Below are 24337 nucleotides of genomic sequence, written 5' to 3'. Positions count from 1 at the left end.
AAAAACAAAACAAAACAAAGCAACAAATAACAAAAAACAAAAAAACCCCTCTACCAAAAAAAAGTATGTTGACAGCCTTGGTGGTGCTACATGCTTTTAACCTCAGCACCTGGGAGGCTGAGGTAAGAAGATCGCTGTGAATTTAAGTCCTAGCATGGAGCTACAGAGTGAGTTCCAGAGTAAGACCCTGCCCCAAGAAAACAAAACAAGGGCTGGAGAGATGGCTTAGCGATTAAGGCCCATACCTGCAAAAACCAACGGACCTAAGTCCGATTCCCCAGGACCCACATAAGCCAGATGCACAAAGTGGCACATGCATCTGGAATTCATTTGCAGTGGCCAGAGGCCCTGGCATGCCCATTCTCTGTCTGTCTGTCTCTCTCTGAAATAAATAGATGTGCTGGCTACTAGCAACCTCCAGCTCTCCCTGAGCACCTCACTGCAGGCCTGGGGATTGCTGTCTCCCCAAGTGGAGGGTTTTTCCCTACAAAGGTGGTTTGTAAGCTCCCCAGAAACCTATGAGGTTCCATGTCCCTCAGCTGATTGAAGTCTGTTCCCTGGGCCCAAAGCAAAATTTCAGCCAGGGGCCTAACCCAGTTTGTCCCAGTTGGGGACATCCTCACAGGCCATGCCTGAGGGGCGAAGGTAACAACAGGGAGGCAGGCTTGGGATTAGGCTGCATGCCTCTCCCTCCCTGGCTCATCAACCTCTGAGTCCTGTGTGTAAGATAAAGCACCTAGGCTGAGCCCACCTCCCTCTTCTGACCCTATTGGCGGCGGGGGGGGGGGGGTGGTCCTAGGCCTGGAGATCATAAGAAGTCCTATATTGGTTCCCTTCTAGAACCTTCCCTGGCACTCATCTACCAATATCAGATATTCTGAGACTCCTGCTACTCCATGACTACCAAAGTCTACAAACAGATGGCTTCCTTTGTGAATTCTATTCAATATTTAAAGGAACTCCTATACTACCAACTCCTCCAAAGAGCAGAAGAGGGAACAATTTTCAGTTCATGCTAGCAGGTCAGGATGACCCTGATTCCAAAATCATGTGAAATCTCCACAAGATACGAAAATTGTAAGGTGAGGTGCAGTGTCACGTGTCTGTAATCCCAGCTCTCAGGAGGCTGAGGCAGGAGGGTGCCAAGTTCAAGGCTAGCTTGGGCTACACAGTAGGACCCTATTTCAACAACAACAAAATAAACAAAACTCCTATAGATCAATATATATATATAAATGCAAAACTCCTCAACTAAATTCTAGCCAACCAAATCTGGCAACATCGAAAAAGGATTTTTCACTGTGACCAAATGAGACTGACCCCAGGAATGCACAGTTGGTTCAATATATGAAAACCCGTCAATCTGACTCCCCATATTGATAGAGTGTAAGAGCCAGCACTTGCTGGATGGGTGACCCTGGGGAGTAAGTGTGGCCCCTTACAACCAATTTCTCATCTGTGAAGGGGTAGTGCTGCCAATCCCAGGATGAAACGTGCACCCCCAAAAGTGCTGGGTGAATACTTGTCCAGCCCCATGTGAGACCACCCCCACAGTGAATCACTGTCAAGGCAGCAGCTATAGTGAAGGCCTGGGCTGTGTGGGAGCTCACTCTGGTTACACTCCAGGTGAGGGGGATGGGGTAGGTGGCCTCGCTCTGCTCCCCTGGGCCAGAAGGATCATTCGTACATACCTATACCCAGTTCTGTCCCCAAACCTTCACCACCACAGCTACTCCTGCCTGAATGGCCACATTGCCTTGTGAGGACCGAGCACACCAGTCCCCAGCTCGCGCTGCACCTGACATAACTTTGTTTATGACCGCTTGCTTTCCTGGTCTCCGTATCAGGGTGGCGGGAATTGAAGATGTGCTGTACTGGGATCCCATCCTCCTCTGTCTCTTTCTAGTCTCTGACCTTCAGCAAAAGTGCCCAGCTTCTCAATGCTGACCGGCGTGACACAAGGACAAGTGGGTGATCACGGTGACGCCATCTGCTTCCTCAGCCTGCGTCAAGCACCCGGCCCCCTGCGCCCAGTGTCCTCACCTGGCAGGGTGGAAGACGGTGCTCATCTCCTCCGCCAGGTGTCTCCGCAGGATGTGCTTCCCACTGGGGATACCCAAGGCCGTGGCCATGGCCTCCGCATTGAACGTGGGCTCCAGCACCATCACAGCCCCGTGGACGCCACTGTTGGTCAGGTTGTCTGCATACTCCTGAGGGTGGAAGTGTGAGGCCCCGGGCCACCAGAACCAAGTGGGGACATGTCCCTACAGGTAAGGCTTTGTCTGCTGGGGACATGAGTGTAGGCTGAGAACTGTGGGTGCAAGGGTCTCTTGTCACTGGCATCACCCCAACTCAGACAGGAACCTATGGGTCTTTATGGAATAGAAGGTGCCCGTGGGTCCGAGTCCATTTCTGCTCAGGAGAGTGAGGCTGGCTCAGTATTACCCAATGGTGAGAACATCTAGACAGGGGTTCTATGGCAGGGGAGAGAGGTTTCCTTCTCCTATGACAGGAGGGGGGTCACTTTGCCAGGCTGGGTGATGATTATACAAAAGTGGATTCTGACTTGCATGGGATTTGCACATGCTGGACTTGCCCCTCATGTTCACCGCTCTCATCTCTCACCTTCAGGTCGATGTCACGCACCCACTTGAGCACTCGCTGGTTGGTCCAGACCACGGGGTCTGTGTTCTGTGTCTCGCAGCGGGCCCGGCGCTCCTGGAGGACCTTGGAAGGAGACAGGGGGTCAGTTGGGGGTACGAGTGGAGGTTAGCTGTAGAAGGAAGGTCCTCGGTACCACCTCAGCATATTCAGCTGAGAGGGCCACCCACAGCTACCTGGGCTACACTGTCCTGTGGCTGGGGTGCCGGAAGCCATGTGTGTGGGTTGGAGAGACCTGTTGTGCTTCCTTGTGGAGTCCCTGGCTCTGCAGCGTCTCTGGCTGCAGTGTACCTGGCGCGAGCAGGCACTCATTGACACTCGTGAACACTGTCCGTGGTGGGGAGGCTTCCGGGGTCTGTTCATTCTGGTGGAAAACACTACACACAAGGTGCTGCTGAGGGGTCGGCCTTCTGCCCTCTGGTTCCCTACATTCCTAGGCCCTCTGGCTTCCCTACCTCCCCTAACGCAGTATTTTCTCTCCATGTGCTAATATCAGGAAGCTCTATGCTGGTTCTTTTGTCACACTGTGGGTCCCAGAAGCCAATCCCTGTGTCTTTGCTCCCTCCTTGTGCCCAAGGGCATGTAGTGGGTACGGAGGTGGTGGGGGAGGGGGACCCTGTTCCTCTGCTGCCATAGACCTGGGCTCTGGGCATTGGTCCCTGTGCTGGGTGGCTCTTCCTCTACTGTTGGCTGCTGACCCTGCAGCTCCTCCACAGTCTCCATTCAGCCTCATGACCTCAGAAGCTCTCCCCAACACCTCCCCCGCAGGTGTTTCCTGGGGATTTCATTGAGCTCTGACAGCCCTCCACAGTATTGTCACCACTGGCCTCTCTGGCTCTGAGGATAACAGGGCCCCTCCATAGCCCCTGGCCCAGCCAAATAAGCAGTTGTTAGAAGAGAGGGAGAGGGGAGGAGAGGAAGAGAGAGCTGGCTGACTGGGTGGGTAGGGTGGTAGGTAGATGGATGGATGAGTGGGTGGATGGATGAGGGATGGGTGGATGGATACATGGACAGGTGGGTGGGTGGCTGGATGAATGAGTAAATGGATGGATGGGTGGACGGGTGAATGAATGGGTGGGTATATGGGTGGAGGATGGATGGGCAGAAGGATAGATGGGCAGGTGGTTGGGTGGCTGGATGAATGAGTAAATGGATGGATGGATGGATGGGTGAGTGAGTGGATGACGGGCGGGTAAATGGATAGACGATGTGGTGGTTTGAATAGATGGTCCCCATTGTATTCAGATTCTTATTGTTTGTAGTCTGCATCTTCAGCCACCTGGCTGGAGGGGGTGTCACTGGGTGGATCTTAAGGTGTGGTGGTTGGCTTCAGTTTTCAATCTAAAGATATGCAAAGTGTGCCTAGCTGGAGTTCCTGAAGTGTGCTGTGGCTTTTGGCTTTTGGCTTGTGCTTCTCTCTCTCTGCTTGGTCCTGTGAAGACAGGCCAGCTTCTTCTGCCATTTATGGAACTTCCCCTGGGTCTGTAAGCTTATCCCTTCCTCCATGACTGTGACTGGTCTGGAAGTTCGTCTCAGCGAACCTGAAGTTGTCTGCTACAGATGGGAAGGCAGGCGGGTGGCTAGATGGATGGACGGATGGGTGGGCGGGCAGTTGAAGGGCTAGTTGGGCAGACCGTGGACGTGGAGGAGGAGGGCCGTGAGGGGCCCGAGGAAGGCTCTGCCCATGCGCGGTGCTCACGCCTCGGCGCTTACCTCCCTGCTGAAGCTCACTTGGCACAGCAGCTCTATCCCCAGCAGGATGCTGATTTGGTGGAACTTCTTGGACACGTTCAGGCGCTTCTCCAGGTCCCGCTTCATCAGGGAGCTCAGCACCCGCCCGTCAACCAGGTGGTTCTGGAACGCCTGAGAGTACTGGGGCAGGCCGATGTCATTCAGCCAGGCCTTGGCTACCCAGTGATGGTCCAGGTCGGCAGCTTTGGACAAGCTGGGTAGGAGAGACAGCCAGAGCGGCGTGGTGGGGAAGGTGCAGAGACAGGGACAGCTCAGAGTAGAGCCGCGGTGGGCAGAAGGAGGGCAGGAAAGCCCTCCGCGGGGACCAACAGGGACAGGGATGCGGTGGAGAGACTGAAAAGGAAGAAAGGGGTGGTGGGAGAGACAGGGAGGAAGGAAAAGACGGAGCAGAGACAGTCCGAGGCGCAGCAATAGAGCCAGAGAGGCAGAAAGACCCAAAGAGCGGAGAGGAAGGACAGAGTAGGAAGGACTGGGAAGGGACCCCATCCAGACACACTAAGAATGAAGGGGACAGTGACTGCCAAAGGGACATGTACAGTGGGAAGCAGTACTCTTCCCTACATTGGCCCACCCAGGGGCTCTGCAAACCCCATCTAACTGACACGACCTCCCCAGCCCATCTTTCTACTGCTTCCTGGTCTCTTTTTGTGTTTGGAGACTGATGAGCCAAACAGGCGATGGCTGTCATAGAGAGGGTCCGCTCACAGTACGCCAGACTTCAGTCTGGCCATGGGAAGCTCTGGGAAGGTGCTGGGCTGCCCCTCCCCCCACACACAAAGGGGCGTCTCCAGGTCAGAATTAAAACCCAGGTTATTTTCACCCTCAGGTCTCTCTTCCTACCTCACGGCCATCCCAAGCTTCTCCATGTCCTGCACAGGACCTGACCCAGTGACATACACATAGGTGTGCAAAGTCTTTGCTAGCCCCCTGCTGTCATTCCTCTGCTTGCCACTTGGTGGCAGTCTCACAGAAGGAATGAGATCTGCGCATCCCACCTTCACAGGGATGTTGGCGCTGCCAGGTAAGAGCGCAGTGTTGTGCGCGCGGGCACCGGGACAGGGAAATTAAAGGCGCGTTCGTCGCAAGACAATATTGTGGGCCCGCCAAGGGATGCTGCTCTCTCCCCTGCAGCAGCCAGAGAGAGCTGATCCCGGCCTTATCCTGCTCTAGTCCTTCCTTCATCCCACCTTGAGCCCTGTGCTCCAGGTAGACGCTTCCAGGTAAGGGGCTCATCTTCCCCCATGCATCCAACCCCAGAGCTCTGGACCTTCTGCAAACCAGGGCTTCCAAATACACATCTCTGCTCTCCTCTGAACACTAATCTCTCTTTCTTCCTCTCCCGCCATCTATCCCACCTCCCTTTAGCCACTGCCTGGCTGTCACTGGTATCTAGCAGTTCCCACTACCTCCCTGCCCCCATCCAGTTCCTGAGCAGAAGCTGTCCCCACCCTCCTGCCTCTGCCTCCCGGAGGTCCCATCCTTTCCCAGCTTCAAGCCGTGTCTTTTGCTTGTAGCCATTTCTGCAACTGCCCACCCCCACTTCTGCACCTTCACCTCTTCTAACCCACATTCCACAGATGCAAGCTGGCCCTGCAAAATACTAGTCAGATCCGCTCCCTCCCTGCTTGTGGCTCCCCACTTCAAGGTGATAAAACCCAAAGGCCTTGGTGTAGCCTATATGGTCCCGCCCACAGAGTCAGCATTTTCCAGGAGACACCGTGCTGGTTGCCTTCTCCCCTGAGCCACCTCCTTCCAGCCTGCCAGGCCTCCCTCCTCCTCTTCCTCAGTATCCTGTCTCTCCCCAAAGGGTCAGGATCCCTTTGTCCTCCGTTACCAGGCTTGCTGTCCACTGCCCACCCTTGTCCCTAGCTAAGCTCCTACTGATTCTGCTGGGCTGTCTGGTCACTCAGGAGTCTCACAGAAATTCCCATGGGGTCAGGAGACCCTTCCCATGTCCATGGCCCTGAGGTGTCCATGTGTATACCTTGCATGCTGGATAAACTGCGGCACCCTGGCCAGCTCCCTCATTAAACTGTCCTGGAGGACAGCACCAGGCCAGCGTACTCAGCCCACTCAGCTGGGTGAATGCCCCCAAGTATCTGTTTGGACGCACCTGCATGAATGACGGAGGAGGGCTGGAGGAGCGGCAGGCTCCTGTCCACCCACACACTGCCCCGCACGCACCTCCTGAGTCTGAACCTTCTGCCCAAGATGAGCTCCATTGTGGGATGAATGGTTCCAGTGCAGAACCCACCTTGCCTTTCAGGGCTGGCCCAGCTTGTCACCGAGGGCCCTCATCCAGTCCTAGACCTAATGTCTTGGGGATGTGGATCAGAAACCCCTGGGCAGGGCTGTCACTGATGGAAACCCGGGAAGTCCCCACTCCTCCATGAAACCAACGTGCCACACGCCTGGCCTCCTCGGCAGTGCCCTCTCTGTAACCAGCACTGTCTTCAAGGAACATGCTACTGGCCTTCAAAGTGGCTTTCTTTTCGTTAAAGTTGTCCCTGTGGGGTGTCAGCTTGACCACAACTGCCCAGCGGCCGGTTGGAGCTGCTGTAAGAGCCCACATTAAAAATGACAGCAAGGGCTACAGCGAGACCCTACCTAGGAAAGAAAAACACCCGACAGCAAGGGTATGACAAGTGGCTTAGACTTTGCTATATAAAATTTGTCACTGCCCCCTTCCCTGGACTGGGGCTGGACTAGACCCTGAGGTCAGGCACAGGATGTAGAAACCATCTGGGTCACTAGCCAATGCAAAAAGTAGGACGCTGTTCTCAGTCTGTCCCGTGAACTCTGCGACCTTGCACCTCTGAGGCTTAGATTTCTCATCTGTCCCAGGAACTAAAGACAACCGAGCATGGAAAGACATTAGCCCGGTGTCTGGGGTGTACTGAGGGCTCCTACTCCATGCAAGTCACAGTCGAAGTTGTTGCGGTGGTTTCCTAGCACACACGTGGTGTGGGAGAGTGAGAAGCCCATGGCTTTGAAGTCAGATCTTATGTGGAACATCTCTGTGTATGCAGTTTCTCTGTACCCACTCTTCATCTTTTTTGTTTGTTTTTCGAGGTAGGGGCTCACTCTAGCCCAGGCTGACCTGGAATTCACTATATAGTCTCAGGGTAGCCTCGAACTCACAGTGATGCTCCTACTTCTGCCTCCCGAGTGCTGGGATTAAAGGCGTGTGCCACATGCCTGGCCACACATTTCATCTTTAAGATGGAATACAACGTCTGGGGCTGGAGAGATGACTTAGATCTTATAGGTGCTTGCTTGCAAAGCCTGACGACCAGGGTTTAATTCACCAGAACCCACGTAAAGCCGGATGTACAAAGCGGTGCATGTGTCTGAAGTTCATATGCAGTGGCAGGAGGCCCTGGTGCACCCATGCTCTTTCTCTATGTATTTGTCTCTCAGATAAATACATACATAAATAAATAAATAAATAAATAAATAAATAAATAAATAAATAAATAAGAAAGAAAGAAAGAAAGAAAGAAAGAAAGAAAGGAGAAGGAGATCTGGTGTAGATGCTATGGTTAAGAAGATTTGCATTCATAAAGAGACAGGTGAAGGGCTGGAGAGATGGCTTAGCGGTTAAGCGCTTGCCTGTGAAGCCTAAGGACCCCGGTTCGAGGCTCGGTTCCCCAGGTCCCACGTTAGCCAGATGCACAAGGGGGCGCACGCATCTGGAGTTCGTTTGCCGTGGCTGGAGGCCCTGGCGCGCCCATTCTCTCTCTCTCCCTCTATCTGTCTTTCTCCCTGTGTCTGTTGCTCTCAAATAAATAAATAAAAAATGAACAAAACATATTAAAAAAAGAGAGAGACAGGTGAAGGGTCAGCACAGGGACTGGTGGGTTCCGAGAAAACACTCAGATGCCCCTGGCCACACAGAAGGTCACGGTTGGAAATGTTCTCAGAGATGACCTACCCTTGACATTCCTATTCAAGAATCCCTGGGCCCCTAAAAGCTGGGCTGCAGGGTTAGCTTAGTGGTTAAGGATTTGCCTGCAAAGCCAAAGGACCATGGTTTGATTGCCCAGGACCCACGTTAGCTGGATGCACAAGGGGGCACGCACGTCTGGAGTTCATTTGCAGTGGCTGGTGGCCCTGGCGCGCCCATTCTCTCTCTTTCTCTCCCTCTTTCTCTGTCAAATAAATAAATAAAAATATTTTTAAAAGTTATGCAAGTGTGTTTGGGGGTGGGGGTCAGAGGTCTTGTAATGCAAATATATGAAGTCTTGTATATTTCATCTGGGGAAGGCATCAGAAGCTCCTACTGGGTTCCCCAAAGGAACATGGTCCTCAAAAGTTCAAATTGATTAAACCTCTTCACAAGTGGAGGAACTGAGTCCCAGAGGAGGCAAGGTGACCTGGCACACTAGAGACTGGCTAGATTTCCTCATGGAATAGGAATCTCCTCATAAGGCCGCTCTCCAAACACCCCATGCCAGCTGGAACTGCCTTGCACACTGAGTTGTGACTTTGTGCCACCTCTTTCTGGGCTCTGGGAGGTTCTCAAGCTCAGCTGCTGTGCAGGACTAAGGACCAATGCTTGTCTTCCCCACCCTAGTTAAGGAAGCGGGACCTGTGGGAGATGTTAAGGTTATTTGAGGTCATGGGGGTGAATGACTCTCTTTTTTCTCCTCATGTGAAGACCCAGCAAGAGGACCACCATCTGCAGACCAGGAAGAGCCCAACCACCCTGGTGCCCTATTTTCATTCAGACTTGCAGCCTCTTCCTGCTATGGGGTTGGGGGAATGGCTCAGTGGTTAAAGGCACTTGGTTGTAAAGCCTTCTGACTTGAGTTCAGTTCTCCAGCCACTTGTTGTAAAGTCAGATTGGTGTTCATTTGCAGTGGCAAGAGACTGCCATGCATATCTATATACACACACACACATATGTGTGTGTGTATGTGTAAATTAATGAATTAAAAAAGAAATATCTGTCGTTTAAGCTATCCAGTTGGTGGCATCTTGTTACAGCATCCCAGCTGACATAGACAGCCATGGACAGCTGTGGGGACACCGTGCACCTTTGACAGCTGATACTGGCAGCCCCACCGAGTCCTGGCCCTGGAGTAGCTTGAGTGACCAGGATGGTGAGCGAGGGCTTTGGGGGCACAAGGCATGGGACTGGTCAAGGGCACGTGGTGAGTAAGGTGCTTGTGCGACCCTCAGGAGTGGAGGTCTAGCCAGGGGATGGAGGGTGTCTCCTTGCCCCACCCCCATCAACCCTTCCTCATCCTTCTACCCAGCTCTGCCCTCTGCGATGGCCAGCTTCCTGCCCTGCTGAAAGCTCTGGCTGCTGCTGGCTCTGAGTTACTACCCACACTCCCAAGCTTCTTTTATAATAATAATAACTATTATTATTGTTATTATTTTGGTTTTCCAAGGTAGGGTTTCACTGTAGCCCAGGCTGATCTGGAATTCACTATGTAGTCTCAGGCCTCGAACTCATTGCAATCCTCCTACCTCTTCCTCTTAAGTGTTGGGATTAAAGGTGGGTGCTACCATGCCCAGTCTTATTATTTTTTTAAAAAATATGTTTACTTATTTATTTGTAAGCATAGAGAGAGATAAAAGAGAGATAGACAGAGAGAATGGGTGCACCAGGGCCGTTAATCACTGCAAATGAATTCCAGGTGCACACATCACTTTGTGCATCTGTGTGCACTCTGGAATTGAACTTGGGTCATTAGGCTGTGCAGACAAGCAAGCTCCTTAACTGGTAAGCCATCTCTCCAGCCCTTATTATTTTGTATGTGTGTATGTGGCATGTGTATATATTGAATGCACATGTGTGTGCAGCTGCACACGCCCTGTGTACACACACATGAGGTCAGAGTACAAATGTTGAGAGTTCTTCTCTCTCACCTGCTTTGTATATTTGAGGTGGAGTTTCTCACTGAACCCAGAGCCACTGTGTTTTGGTCAGACTGGCTGACCAGGGAGCCCCAGTGAGCCTCTCTGCGTCCAGCCCCTCTAAAGACTTAGGTTACAGGCATGCTTAGCCATGCCTAGATTTTGGCTTTCTTATGCGTGTGCTAGGGCTGGAATCCAGATGCTTGTGTGTACACGGCCAGGGATCTTACCCACTGAGCAATCTCCCCAGCTCCTGGCCCTGTCTTGTCTTCGTGTCCCCTGCCACCTCAGCATGGTTATGGGACCCCTCTTCTGTCACACACAGATTGGGTTTTCCTGCTTACAAATCACCCTGCATCCCCATGCCAGCCCTTCTTTCTTTAGTCCACAAAGCTGCTCCTGTATATAATAGTATATACCACTGGGTTTGATTAATTAACTGCACAGAAATGATGGGAAACCAGCGAAGGAGATAATTATACAAAACAGACAGTGCAGGCTTTACAAACTGGCTCCTCCTCTGTACTGGGAGGACTGGGTGTGTGTATGGGGGGGTTGCTCTTTCACATTTCCCTAGAGCTGCTCTAGTGAGAAGCCCCCAATATTCCAGAGAGAGAGGCAGGAGGTAGGCTGTCTGGAGATTGTATGACCTGGGGAGCAGGTGGGGAAGTAGCCTGTGGCCAAATCCAGGTAGAACCTGCTAAGGGAAAAGCCTCCCGCCAACCCCACTGATCCAGGAGAGATATCAATGAGCAGGGGTCCTGCCCTCCCATCTCCTGCCCTCCCCCATGCCTGCTTCTGTCCTCCTCACCACCTGCCTGATTTCCTCATTCTAGAACAGTCAGAGTTGAGGTGGTATCATCTTCCTCATTTTAGAATGGTCACAGCTGAGGTGGTACCATCTTCCTGATTCTAGAACAGTCAGAGCTGAGGTGGTACCATCTTCCTGATTCTAGAACAGTCAGAGCTGAGGTGGTACCATCTTCCTCATTCTAGAATGGTCAGAGCTGAGGAGGTACCATCTTCCTCATTCTAGAATGGTCAGACCTGAAGTGGTACCATCTTCCTCATTCTAGAACAGTCAGAGCTGAGGAGGTACCATCTTTCTTTACTCTAGAGGTCAGAGGTAAACTTTGAGGTAGAAGCAAATGAGACAGATACCTTGGCCCTGTTTTAGCAAAAAGATGGGAATTCTAGAAGGTACTCTCTCCTGATTTCTGTTCTCGGGTGGAGGGGGTCTTATCACAGGCATTTGGGGCATGCCTAGATCTTCCTTGTGTGTTCATCTCTTTTTAGGGGCACAGGGGAGTACCTGGGCCATCTGTGCCACACATCAACATCCCCACACTGTGTTGCTCACAGGTACCTCCTCCGCCCAGCTTGTGCAACACAGAGGGTGAGGATAGACCCTCCCTGCCTTCCCGGGGGCTGCGGCTCACCTTCGGCCTGCCTCAGCGTCGCGGTAGTCCTCAATGGCTAGGCGAAGCTTGCGCCGGTGCAAGGAGCTGCACACGCCCAGGCCCAGCTCCAAGTCCTCGTCACTCAGGCTCAGCAGCACCTGCTCCAGGGAGGGGCACTGAGCACCCAAAGGTGATGGCTGGGGCGGGGAGCAGGGCCTGGCCTCCACACCACATGGGGCGGGGGGAGCCTCCTGGGCTGTGCTGCTTTGGGGTTGGCACAGGGGTCCTGCATCTGGGAGCTTCTTGTTGTCTCCTTGTCCACCTGCCCAGGCAGGGCCCTGGAACACCTCTGCAGTGGCTCATCTTTGCAAGGTGTGTGAGACTACCCCCCAGGTATGAGAGTTCTCTAGTCCAGCCCTGTTCCCCTTCTGCCAGCTAAGATGGTGGTCCTGTTTTAAGGACAAGATGGCTAACATTCCAAAGGGCCATGCATCTTTCCAAGGAGTGTCTTATCAGGGACCCTGGGCCAGAAACAGGTTGGCTTCTAGACTGTCTCTTTCCTGGGCCCCGGGTGGGTGGGAACAAGGCAACTCCTTGGAGGGTATAACGTACACGGGACGGGTCCTACCTTTCCGCTCTTAACATTCTCTGCACAGGCCTTGACATACATCGGCATAGCCATGACCACCTCCAGCCAGGCCTGCACCGTGCCAGCCTTCCAGTGGGACATGGGTGTGGTCCTGACCAGCTCCACCTGCTGCAGCCGGTCCATCTGCTCCTCACCCTCCGACAGGCTAAGGCTGTGCCGCGTGGGGCTGCACTGGCTGTCCGAGTCTGCAACATGGGAGAGAACACGGCTGTGTTATGAGGGTGGGGCAGCCCCCCAGGGGACTCCGGGGCTGGTGCATCTTCTCCATGAACTTCTTCTCTTCAAAATCTAGGGCTGGGGAGCTGGCAGGAAGTCCTGGGCCTGGACCCCCAGCACCCATATGGAAAAGCCAGGCATGGCTGTGCGCGCCTGGAATTCCAGCGCTGGGAGGCACAGACCGAAGGATCCCCGGGGCTTGCTGGTCTAGTCCAACCAGTGAGCTCTGGGTTAAGTGGAGACTCTCCTCCAAAAGAAACAAAGAAGCAAGCAAACAAAAATAATAATAATGATTGAGGAAGACAACTGATGTTGACCTCTGACCTCCACATGCACATGAGCACTACAGTATACATGTGCTCCTACACACCTATGAACACGCATACACACCACACACACACACACATACACACCTCACACACGTGCAAAAAATATATATATATAAGTGGCTTTGGTTTGCTACCCATCCTCCACTACAAAGCAATTTGGGCCCCTCAAAATAAGGAAAGAAACTTGATGAATTTGTTCCAGAAAGGACTAAAGCCAGCAGAAAATTGCAAATCTTCCCATGCCAGCAGCTGTTGGTATTTAGTTAAATATCCTCTAGGAAACACAAACACCTACACACTCACAGGCCCACAGGCTCACTCACTCTGCTCCGTTCCGTGAGGCGCCTGTGTCTGGGCCCTGTAAGGGACATCCTTCCATCTCAATAGTGATCTGCTTTGTCTTTTGACAGCTTGGGATTCATGGTGAGCCTTCTCCTTGATTCATTTCACCTGCCTGCTCTGGATGGGCGCGGGAGTCACTTCCTATTCGTCACCAGTGTAAATAGTGCCACCACGGTCATCTTTGGGCAACCAGGTGATTTGTTTTTTTGGGATAAGTGAGATGCAGTTCCATTGTTTAACATAATGAAGCCCGTCCCTGGAGTGGACTCAGGACAGCAGGAAACAGACCACCTTCTCCACCCACAGTCACCGGGCCTTCTCCAGTCTCACTGGTCCCTGGTAAACACTCCAAGTGCAGGGGACACAGACACAGCCAAGAGAGAAAAAGAATCTCTCCAAATCAGGTTTAAAGAAAACTAAATGAAGGGCTGGGGTGATGGCTCAGTGGGTAGTGTCAGCATTAAGCCCTGGGTTGGATCCCTAGAATCCACATCAAAACCACCTGTGGTGGACATCTGTAATCCCAGCACCAGGGAGGAGGAGACGGGAGAACCCCCAGAGCTGGCTAGCTCGTCTAATCCCATCAGTGAGCTCTGGGTTCAGTGAGAGACCCTGTCTAAAAAGTAAGGTGGGCCGGGTGTGGTGGCACACACCTTTAGTCCCAGCACTTAGGAGGCTGAGGTAGGAAGATCTCTATAAATTCAAGGCCAGCTTGGGCTATAGCATGAATTCCAGATCAGCCTGGACTAGAGTGAACCCCTTTCTCAAAACAACAAAGCAACAAGGTGGATCTTTCAGACAGGAAGAGGCCACTGCCTTGATGATCTCACGGGACTGTCATTGCCTGCTTAAAACCCACAATCAAATCCATCAGCATTTTGCCATGGGTGATGGAGAAGGGCAAGCACACACATGTGTGCATGTGCACACACACAGACATACATGCACATATGCATACATATACATGAAGGCTCGCAGACACACAAACATACAGACACACTCAGAAACACACACAGACACACACGCACATATACAGACAGGCACATGCATGCTCACATACCCAGACACACTAATACACTTAGAAACACACACACACACATAGAAACACTCACACAACATACCAAAATAGAAGAGGAATTAGCTAGACAAAAAGAAGACTCTGTGGAAGGGGAAGGAGGGAGTACAAAAGAAGATAGTCGGAGGGGATCATTATGATCAAAATGCATTGTGTACATGCATGACAATTTTCAGTAAAGTTTCAAAAAAGCAAGGTGAATGGCAAGACACCTGATGTCAACCTCTGGCCTTCACACACACATGCACACATGCATATGCACCTCCAACACACATACATGTGGCCCCATGAACACACATTCATGCACACCACACATGCATACACATACAAACAGAAAAAAAATCAAGATGCTATACCACAAAAATGACGAGCATTAAAATTAAGCCTGATTGGAATAGAACCTGTTCAAATTCTTTATTGCAAATCATCATAAAGATAAAAAATGCAGCTGGGCATGGTGGTGCACACCTTTAATCCCAGCACTCGGAAGGCAGAGGTAGGGGGATTGCTGTTGAGTTTGAGTCTAGCCTGGAACTACAGTGAGATAGAGGTCAGCCTGGGTTCATGGAAGACCCTACCTTTAAAAAAACAGAAAAACAGGCTGCAGAGATGGCTTAGCGGGTAAAGTGTTTGCCTACAAAGCCAAAGGATCCTGGTTGGATTCTCCAGGACCTATGTAAGGCAGATGCACAAAGGGTGCATGCATCTGGAGCTTGTTTGCAGTGGCTTGATGTCCTTGTGCACCCATTCTCTCTCTCTCTCTCTCAAATAAATAAATAAATAAATAAATGGATAAATAAATAAAACATTTAAACAAACAAAACAATGAAAAACCTAGGGCACTCCAGGGCTGGAGAGATGGATCAACAGTTACGTGAGCTTCTTGTACGATCATGAGCACCTGAGGGGGCCTGGGACTGCCAGAGTTCAAATCTCCAGATCCCATGTAAAGCAGCTGGGCGTGGCCACACACACCAGCAATTCCAGCCTCCTCTGCAGGGGAGCAGAGACTCAGGAATCCAAGGATCTTTGCAAACTCTGGAATCAGGTAAAAGAAAGACTCAGGTAAAAGAAAGGCTCAAGACAAGACCAGGTAGAGGAACCACAGTACAGGGTATTCTACGTTCCACTCTGGCAACCACAGGTTGGTCAGTATATGGGGTGCCACAAGAGCACATGCATCTCATACACACATGCATGCATACACCCCAAAAATGCTTATCCATTAGCGCAAATAGGACATAGTTCAAGCAGTGAGCATCTTCCAATGTTCACAGTTAGAGATGAGGGTGATGGGCAGAGTAAGGCTAATTTCTTCCTGTTCTGCCTTTGTTATTGTCAAAGTTCTATAATAAACATCCAATAAACATGGCTTTTCTTGTAATGAAAAGAATGTGGAAAATTAAAGATCTAGGCAGCAATGGACATGGTCAGTGATGGGGTTGGTATGAATGGATGATGCCCCATTCAGATGCCAGAACTCATACAGCTAATTAAACCTGTCATGGGAGAATGTTTTTTTGTTTTTTTTTTCCAATTTTATTTATTTGAGAGAAAGAGGCAGATAGAGAGATAATGGACACACCAGGGCCTCTAGCTATTGCAAATGAACTCCGGATGCATACTCCACCTTGTGCATCTGGCTTTGCATGGGTATTGGAGAATCAAACCTGGGTCCTCTGGCTTTGTAGGCAAGTGCTTTAACCACTTAGCCATCTCTCCAGTCCTCAAGTGTATTTTTAAAATTATACATATATACAATGTATAATATTTTTTTGAGTCAGGGCAACATGGAACTCACTTTAGTCCAGGCTGGCTTCAAGCTCACTGTAGTCATCCTACCACAGCCCCCTGTGTGCTGGTACTGTAGGCATGCACCATAAAATGTAATTTTAATTCCAGGTACAGAAGAATATATGTGTATATGTGTCCATACTACTAGATGGATAAGTGTTAAAAGTCTTTATCCCTGGCAGGGTAACTGATGGGTGAATGCCAGTGTGTGTATGTGGATATATTTGTATGCATGTGCATTTTTTTCTGTTTCCCAAATTCTCTGCATTGACTAGGCTGAGTATCTCTTTTCAGAAATGCTTGGGACCAGTAGTGGTTTTTATTTTTAATTTGGAATACTGGCATATATGTAAGGAGAGATCTTGGGGAATATCCAAATCCAAATGAGACTTTGTTTCTGTTTCAGATACATCTTATGCATGTAACATGAGTGAATATGACTTTGTATAATGTTCTTGTGCATAAAACAGAGTTTCATATATGGAGTTCTTATTGGGGGTGTCATATTGGTACTTAATAAGTTCTAGATTTGGGATTTCTGTGTTAAGGATACTCAGCCTGAATTAAGGCTGTGTCAAGGATACTCAGCCTGTGTTAAGAGATACTGTGTTAAGGATACTCAACCTGTGCTAAGGGATACTGTGTTAAGGATATTCAGCTTGTGTTAAGGGATACTCAGCCTGTGTTAAGGACACTCAGCCTGTGTTAAGGGATACTGTGTTTAAGGGACACTCAGCCCATGTTAAGGGATACTGTGTTAAGGATACTCAGCCCGTGTTAAGGAATACTGTGTTAAGGATACTTAGCCCGTGTTAAGGAATACTGTGTTTAAGGGATACTCAGTCTTGTTAAGTTTCAAAGCCTCGGTTCTTCCAACTTCTTACTTTGCTTGATCTTAGCTTGATCTTTGAAAACTCCTGCTCTTGCTTGGAGATCTCACAGTCATCCATCATGCCTCCTATATGCCTAGTTTCCCTCTTGGTAAAGCTGGCACAATACTGGTCCCTGCTGCCTGCCTCCTCCTCCGAGCTGCTATGGGGATTTAGTGTGACAAACAGGACTGAGTCGTCACCACCACCATTACTGTGTTTCCCTTCTTGGGTGGGTGGAAGGCCTCATCTTGTCCTGGGGAAAGGACAGAGGGCTTCAGAGCCCTGAGAGATCATAGTGCCAAGCTTGGGAGTGGAGGGAAGGAGCTTGTGGCTGCTCTGCAGGCCCATCTTAGGGCCAGCATTCTGCTTGGTGGGCAAGCTACTGGCCAGAGGGGTCCACGGTGGGCATCCCCATGGAACATTCTGCCTGTTAGCAACATATGGAAAACTGAGAGGTGACTTGTGGGCTGAGTCTGATTACTCATGATTCTAGGATATGGCCTGCAGTGTCCTTTGGAACCAGGCTTTGGAGTTGGACAGATTTGGCTTTCAGCGAACTTCCTGAAACCTCTGTCTCTCCATGTACAAAATGGGCCAACAAAGCTATCGTCCTACTAAGTTGGCAGAGATCTTACACTCTTTGAATGTGAAGGCATGGTAGACCCTTTGTCAAGGATGGGTGATGGTGGAGGAAAAGGGGCTTGGCTCACCCTCGGAACTCAGCCCCAGCTGACTCTGACTCTGTCGCATGAGACTCATCTGTTGGGACAAGACACATCTTGAGTTCAGCCCAGGTGCCAGGTGCAGGGAAGGATGCCACTTGTCCCGGGCTGGCTAGACCCTGGCTTGGGCCAGGGAACAGGGAGGAGGTTCTCAGCGGATAAGGGATAGAGCTGTGATTCTGCGACAGGTGGATAGGTAGGGATGTTGCAAGGGCTGGATTCCCAAGTGAGATGGCAGGAGGAGAACAACTGAGAGAGAGGAGAAGAGATACAGAGAAGAGAGAACAGAGAGAGGAGGCAGGGCTTTGGGGAAGAAATAAGAAGTGACAAAGGTGTTCAGAATGGAGGAGGAGGCAGAGTGGAGAAGGAAGGACTGACTAACAGACATATGTGTGCCCAGGTAGGAGGCCTCCGGCGTGGGGGCTGGGACTCGGCTGCTCTCATGCCCCTGCTGTGTGTGTGCCACACTGGCTCCCAAAGTAAGCACACATTGGGTTCCCTAACAACAACAACCAGACCACTTTCCTCTGCCCTTTCTCCCCTCTTTACCCCGGGACGGAACTGCCAGGGGAAGGTGTGCACAAGGACTTGGATGGTGTTTGGGGGTCACAGAGTATTAGTTAAAGGTAATTGCCAAGATGCAGGCCTGATGGTGCCAGCTTTTATGCCTAGGATTCCATCAATTCAGGCTTTAATTTCCCTCCTCATCTTTAAGAGTGGGAAAAACTCATGTTTACAGGCTGGAGTCACAGGAGGCACCACTGAGCGATGACTACCATCAATTCTTCTGGAGCACTGGGGAGGGGCATGGGGACATGGGAATGAGGATTCTGAATGCTCCCAATTCCGCCAACATACATGCAGGCATGCCCATGCACGTGCACATGTGCACACACATATACATGCCACAGAACACTACGGATATTGACCATACTGGTCACAGCCTAGCTGACGTGGTTTCCCAGAAGCCTATGGGCCCTGTGAGGCTGCTGTAGGGGCTCATCACAGGGTGTAGCAAACTGCCACCCTAGGGCCACATCCAACCATTAGGACTGAGTACGTGGCTCAGTGGCAAAGCATTTGCCTTGTATGCATGAGGTTCTGGGTGCCATCTCCATTCACTGATCAAAAACAAGGTAGGGCTGGAGAAATAGCTTAGTGGTTAAGGTGCTGGCCTGTGAAGCCTAAGGACCCATGTTTGACTCTCCAGATCCCAGTTAGCCAAATGCACAAAGGTGAGGCAAGCACAAGGTCACACATGCCCTCTAGGTGGCGCAAGCATCAAGCGTTCGATCACAGTGGCTGAGGCCCTGGCCCACCTATTCTCTTCTCCCTTTCTCTTTCTTTCTCTGTCTCTTGCTCTCTCTAATTTAAAAAAACAAAAAAACAAAACAACAACAACAACAAAAAAAAACAAGATGTGGTTCAATACCTATAGCCATAACTTCTGGTTCCCAACCTGTTTGTGCCACAGTGGGAAGCTGTGTAGCTATGGCACACACCATCTGGCCCACGAACCTAAAATAATCCCATTTGGACTCCCACATAAAGTCTTTTGATAAAGGCCCTGGCTGGAGATTCAAGGTTACCCTGGAGCTGAGAACCGCAGGCTTGAGCCCAGCCTTGCTGCTTCTCAGCAGGTAAGCTTGGAGAAGTGTTCTCAAGGACTCTGGGCCTCAGTTTCCAGATCTGGAAAATAAAGTTGACGATAATCCTAGTCTTCCACAGTGGAGTGAGGACTAGAGGTGACCCTGTATTCAGGATGATCCACTCTGGTTGGGACGCGGGGACGCTCGGTGGCTAAGTGGAGACTTGGAGACTTCAGTCCTCCGCAGCCCCATGAACTCAGCCTAGAACTTCCCTGTCCCAGACATGTCCCCTGTGACTTGTTTGCCTACACTGAGAAGGGCTTAAAGATGGACTGAAGATAGTATGGAGAAAAAAAGTAAGACTGTAAACTGAGGCTGAAGGTCCAGTGGGTAAAGTGTTGGCTTTGCATGCACGAAGCCCTGGGTTTAATCTCTGCACCTCATAAGACAGGCATGTGGGTGCACTCCTGTATTTCTAGCACCTGGGAAGTGGAAGCAAGAAGATTGGAAGTTCAAGGCCAGTGTTAGCTACGTAGCAAGTTTGAAGTTTACCTGGGCTACATGAGACCCTGTCTTACAACATTACATTATAGACTGGGCTGGGGAGATGGCTCAGTGGTTGAAGGCACTTGCTTACAAAGCCTGCTGACTGGGATTCATATTTCCAGTACCTATGTAAAGCCAGGTGCCCAAAGTGGTGCATGTGTCTATAGTTTGTTTGCAGCTGCAAGAGGCCCTGGGAGTTCCATTCTCTCAAGAAATAAAAAAAGTACAAATTAGAGCTGGGTGTGGTGGCGCACGCCTTTAATCCCAGCACTCGGGAGGCAGAGGTAGGAGGATCACCATGAGTTCGAGGTCATCTTGAGACTACATAGTGAATTCCAGGTCAGCCTGAGCTACAGTGAGACCCTACCTCGAAAAACCAAAAAAAAAAAAAAAAAAATTACAAATTATAAACTATCTTGCTATCAATTTTTTGTTTTGTTTATTTTTATTTACTTATTTGAGAGCAACAGAGAGAGAAAGAGACAGAGAGAGAGAATGGGCGCGCCAGGGCCTCCAGCCACTGCAAACCAACTCCAGCCACGTACGCTCCCTTGTGCATCTGGCTAATGTGGGTCCTGGGGAATCGAGCCTCGAACTGGGGTCCTTAGACTTCACAGGGAAGCGATTAACCACTAAGTTATCTCTCCAGCCCATCTTGCTATCAATTTTTATACTAGGAATGTTTGACTTTTGAGATAGTATCTCGCTAAGTAAGTAGCCCAGGTCATGTCCCAGTGTCAAAATGCTACTTGGACACCCCCGGCTGTTTTCTATGACTTGCACCAAAGATTAACACGTGAACTTCGTTGCTGGAGAATGCTGGCGAGGATGGCCCAGTGCGCAGGGTAAGGAGACCTGCTCCATGAGTCTAGAAAATGGTGGCTGGCTCTCTCTGCTGAGCTGGGGAACCAGACACACAGAGAAACAGACAGACAGACAGACTCCATGTGGTCCAAAGGCCTGTGATGGGGACAGATGTGGCTGGTGGGGCCGTGACTGTCCACATAAGCTTGGGGTTCTTTATATCTATGTGCCTTTGAGGGCACCTTATCCCTAACCCCACAATTAGGAAGCCTCATGCTCGCTTCGCCTCTGAGCTGCTACAGAGAAGCATGACGGCAGGATGCTTCTTTTTGGTGGAACTGAGCTGTGGGCCATGGTAACTGAGAGCGGATGTCCAGACGGGGTCAGGTCCCTGGTGTGTGGGAGGAGCTTTGAGAAGCCTTTGCCCTGAAACAGTCTCTCCTCCCTCCTTCTGACTTGAACTTTGCTCAGGACCCTGAGCTTGAGCCAGATGCAGTGAGGAGAAGGGACATGCTTGCCTGGTATCTGTTCACATGCAATCAGAAGAGGGGCTCCTGGGGACCTCAGCATCCTCTGGACTAGAAGGTGTCCTTGAGGTCATGGACCCACTCTACGGGGTGGGGGTACGGCCCCCTTACCTTCATGGCGCTCTTTGGAACAGGAGCTCCAGCTACGGGGGACTGGTTAAAAATGCAGAAGCAGTTGTTGGCCAGGGAGGCCCCTGGTGCTCCCCCAGAACATTACAGGCTGCCTGCTGGGTGAGGAAATCATCAACGGCCTTAACCATTCGTGGACTCTGCAAGCTTTATGGCTGGGCAGCCAGGCCAAATACACAAACTGGTAAGAAAGTGGCATGTATGTATGGATGAGATAACTGCTCTTTGATTGGACTTGGGGCCCGCTTCAAGGGAGGGGATTCCTGCCTGGTATTAACCTAATGAAAAGCCTATGGCTTTGGAGGTTACCAGCCCTAATGGGGAAACCACTACCGTTGTCTAGCTAAATGGATATATTATGCCCATCAAACTGCCCTCTAAACACTTAAGTTTATGCCTATACTCTCACTTTTGGTTAGAGAAGCTTCTCTTTTCAGATGGCAGTGACCACTGGGGTTACTCAAAACTCACCAAAGGGGCTGGAGAGAGATGGTTCAGCAGTTTTTAGGAGCTTGCTTGCAAAGCCTTAAGGCCCAGGTTTGATTCCTTAGCACCTACATAAAGCCAGATGCACAGAGTGGTGTATGCATGTGGAGTTCATTTGCAGAAGGCTTTGACGTGCACCCCTCCCCGGCCTTGCTCTCTCCCTGCTTACAAATAAATAAATAAAAATTAAAAAATCCACAACCAATCAACGTGCTCAGGAGGGGCAGTGGAATGTTCAACCCTGTGTAAGACATCTCCACCACATGTTCCAAGACTCAGGGACCATTGCAGAAGAAGTGGCAGAAAGAATGTAATGTAAGAGCCAAAGGAAAAGGAGAGTGCTTACAATGCTGTCAGGCAAAGTGGCCTGGATATTCATGACTTCACAGTGACTGATGCCACCTACACAAGACCTACATAATAGGAGGGGAAAAATTCGATGACATCAAAACAGAAGAGAGACTGGTTGTAAAGAAGAAGGGATTGTGTGAAGGGGGGGTTTGGAAGGGAGAGATGAAGGGGATTATGGTCATGGTATATTGTCTATACATATGGAGGTTGTCAATAAAAAGTTAAATCAAAAAAAAAATGCAGAAGCTATGAGACAAAGAATAAACTTGCTGGCAAGCCCTGCAACTCCTACCCTGCCTAAAGAGTGAGAGGCCAGGCCCACGGCCGCTCTCCCAGTCCAGGGAGGTGACATTCCCACCCCAACCTTGGAGAGCCATTGGCAGTAGCTGTGGGAAAATTTATGTGCTAGAATGTTAACTTATTTTTTTTTTCCTTTTTACTATTTAAAATGTTGAACCCAAAGCCAGCTGGCAGGCCGCATGACCCATGCCCTGGAGTACTGAGGCTCCTTCTGGTGACCACAGTGTCACAGATATTGGCACCTGCCTCTCCTTAGCATCTGCTTCTTTGCCATAAGCATATAGGGATTTATTGGAACCTGGTAGGAATGCATTAGCTATTATGATGGCTGACATTGGTTGTCAACTTGACAGAACCTAGATTCACCTATGGGGGATTATATTGATCAGGCTAACTGAGAGGAAGACCCAATTTAAGTGTGGGTGGCACCGTCCTATGGGCTGGACTCCTGGACTATATAAAAAGGAGAGGGCTGAGTAAGCAGCAGCCTTTGTCACCGTGGTGGTCCGAACCAGATGTCCCCTGTAGACTCATATGTTTTTTAATTTTTTTATGTTTATTTATTTATTTGAAAGTGATATATATATATATAGAGAGAGAGAGAGAATGGGCATGCCAGGGCCTCCAGCCATTGCAAACGAACTCCAGATGCATGTGCCCCCTTGTGCATCTGGCTAATGTGGGTACTGGGGAATTGAACCTCGAACCGGGGTCCTTAGGCTTCACAGGCAAGCGCTTAACCACTAAGCAATCTCTCCAGCCCTCATGTGTTTTTTAAAAAATAACTATTTTATTTATTTGAAAGCAAGATAGAGAAAGAGGGAGAAGGAGGAGGAGAGGGGGAGGGAGAGAGAGAAAGGCATGCCAGGGCCTCCAGCCACTGCAAATAATCTCCAGATGCAAGCGCACCTTGTGCATCTGGCTTATGTGGGTCCTGGGGAATTGAACCTGGGTCCTTTGGCTTTGCAGGCAAGTGCCTTAACCACTAGGCAATCACTCCAGCCTGACTCATGTGTCTTAGATGCTTGGTGCCCAGCTTGTTGTAGCCGGGGGGAGGTGGAGCCTTGCTGGAGGAGGTGTGTTTCTGGGGGTGGCTTAGGGATGCTATAGCTCAGCTCCCCCTTGCCAGGGCTCAGTTCACTCTCTTACTGGTATTTGCTCCCTGCTGTGGCAGAGGTGATGCCGAGCCTCTGCTTGTGCCGTGTTTTCCCCTGCCACCGTGAAGCTTCCTCTTGAGACTGTAAGCCAAAATAAACCTGTTCCTCCCATCAGCTGCTTTTGGTCAGGTGATTTCGCAACAATGGGAAGGTAATGACAGCAGTCGCTTCCTGATTCTTCTCCATGCTGGGTGTGACCAGCCACCTCAGGCTCCCACCACCAATCCCTCCCACCATGCTGGACTGTCACCTGCAACTGTACACTGAAATCAACCCCTCCTGCCTTAAACTGCTGTTGTTGTTAGGCATTTTGACCCAGCAACAAGAAGTTGACATTTGATGTGACCAGGCTGTGGGTGGCACTGAGAATCAGGTTTCCTTAGAGGGGTGGGGCCCACACATGTCCCAGCGTCCTGTTTGAAGCTGCTGTTGCCCTGCAGAGCTCAGACACGAGCTGATAGATCAAGCATGTGGACTCCTATGCTCCTTACCAAGTCTGTCCTCTTTTGCTTTTAATTTGATTCTTTATTTTAATTTATTTACTTGAGAGAATGCGACATAGCGAAGGAGAGAAGGAGAGAGAGAGAGACAGAGAGAGAATGGGTGTGCCAGGGCCTCCAGCCACTGCAAACAAACTCCAGACACACGTGCCCCTGTGTGCATCTGGCTTACGTGGGTCCTGGGGAATTGAACTGGGGTCCTTTGACTTTGCAGGTAAGCACCTTAACCGCTAAGCCATCTCTCCAGCCCCCAAGTCTGTCGTCTTGA

The 24337-nt window shown here is 50.4% G+C and overlaps 1 protein-coding gene across 1 annotated transcript in view; it reads right to left on the bottom strand.

The window, feature by feature from the left end:
- Positions 1-12386: 12386 nt before the first annotated feature.
- Positions 12387-24337, bottom strand: part of Kazn (kazrin, periplakin interacting protein) — a 361840-nt gene continuing 349889 nt past the window's right edge. Inside the window, exon 9 of the transcript XR_006637200.1 lies at positions 12387-12515. The gene's annotated coding sequence lies outside the window, so the exon portion shown is untranslated. The remainder of the gene's footprint in view (positions 12516-24337) is intronic.

This window comes from Jaculus jaculus, chromosome 5, assembly GCF_020740685.1.
Source record: "Jaculus jaculus isolate mJacJac1 chromosome 5, mJacJac1.mat.Y.cur, whole genome shotgun sequence".
In the NCBI taxonomy this organism is placed as follows: domain Eukaryota; kingdom Metazoa; phylum Chordata; class Mammalia; order Rodentia; family Dipodidae; genus Jaculus; species Jaculus jaculus.
The sequence above is the reverse complement of the archived record's forward strand: the minus strand, read 5'-3'. Positions and strand labels throughout refer to the sequence as shown.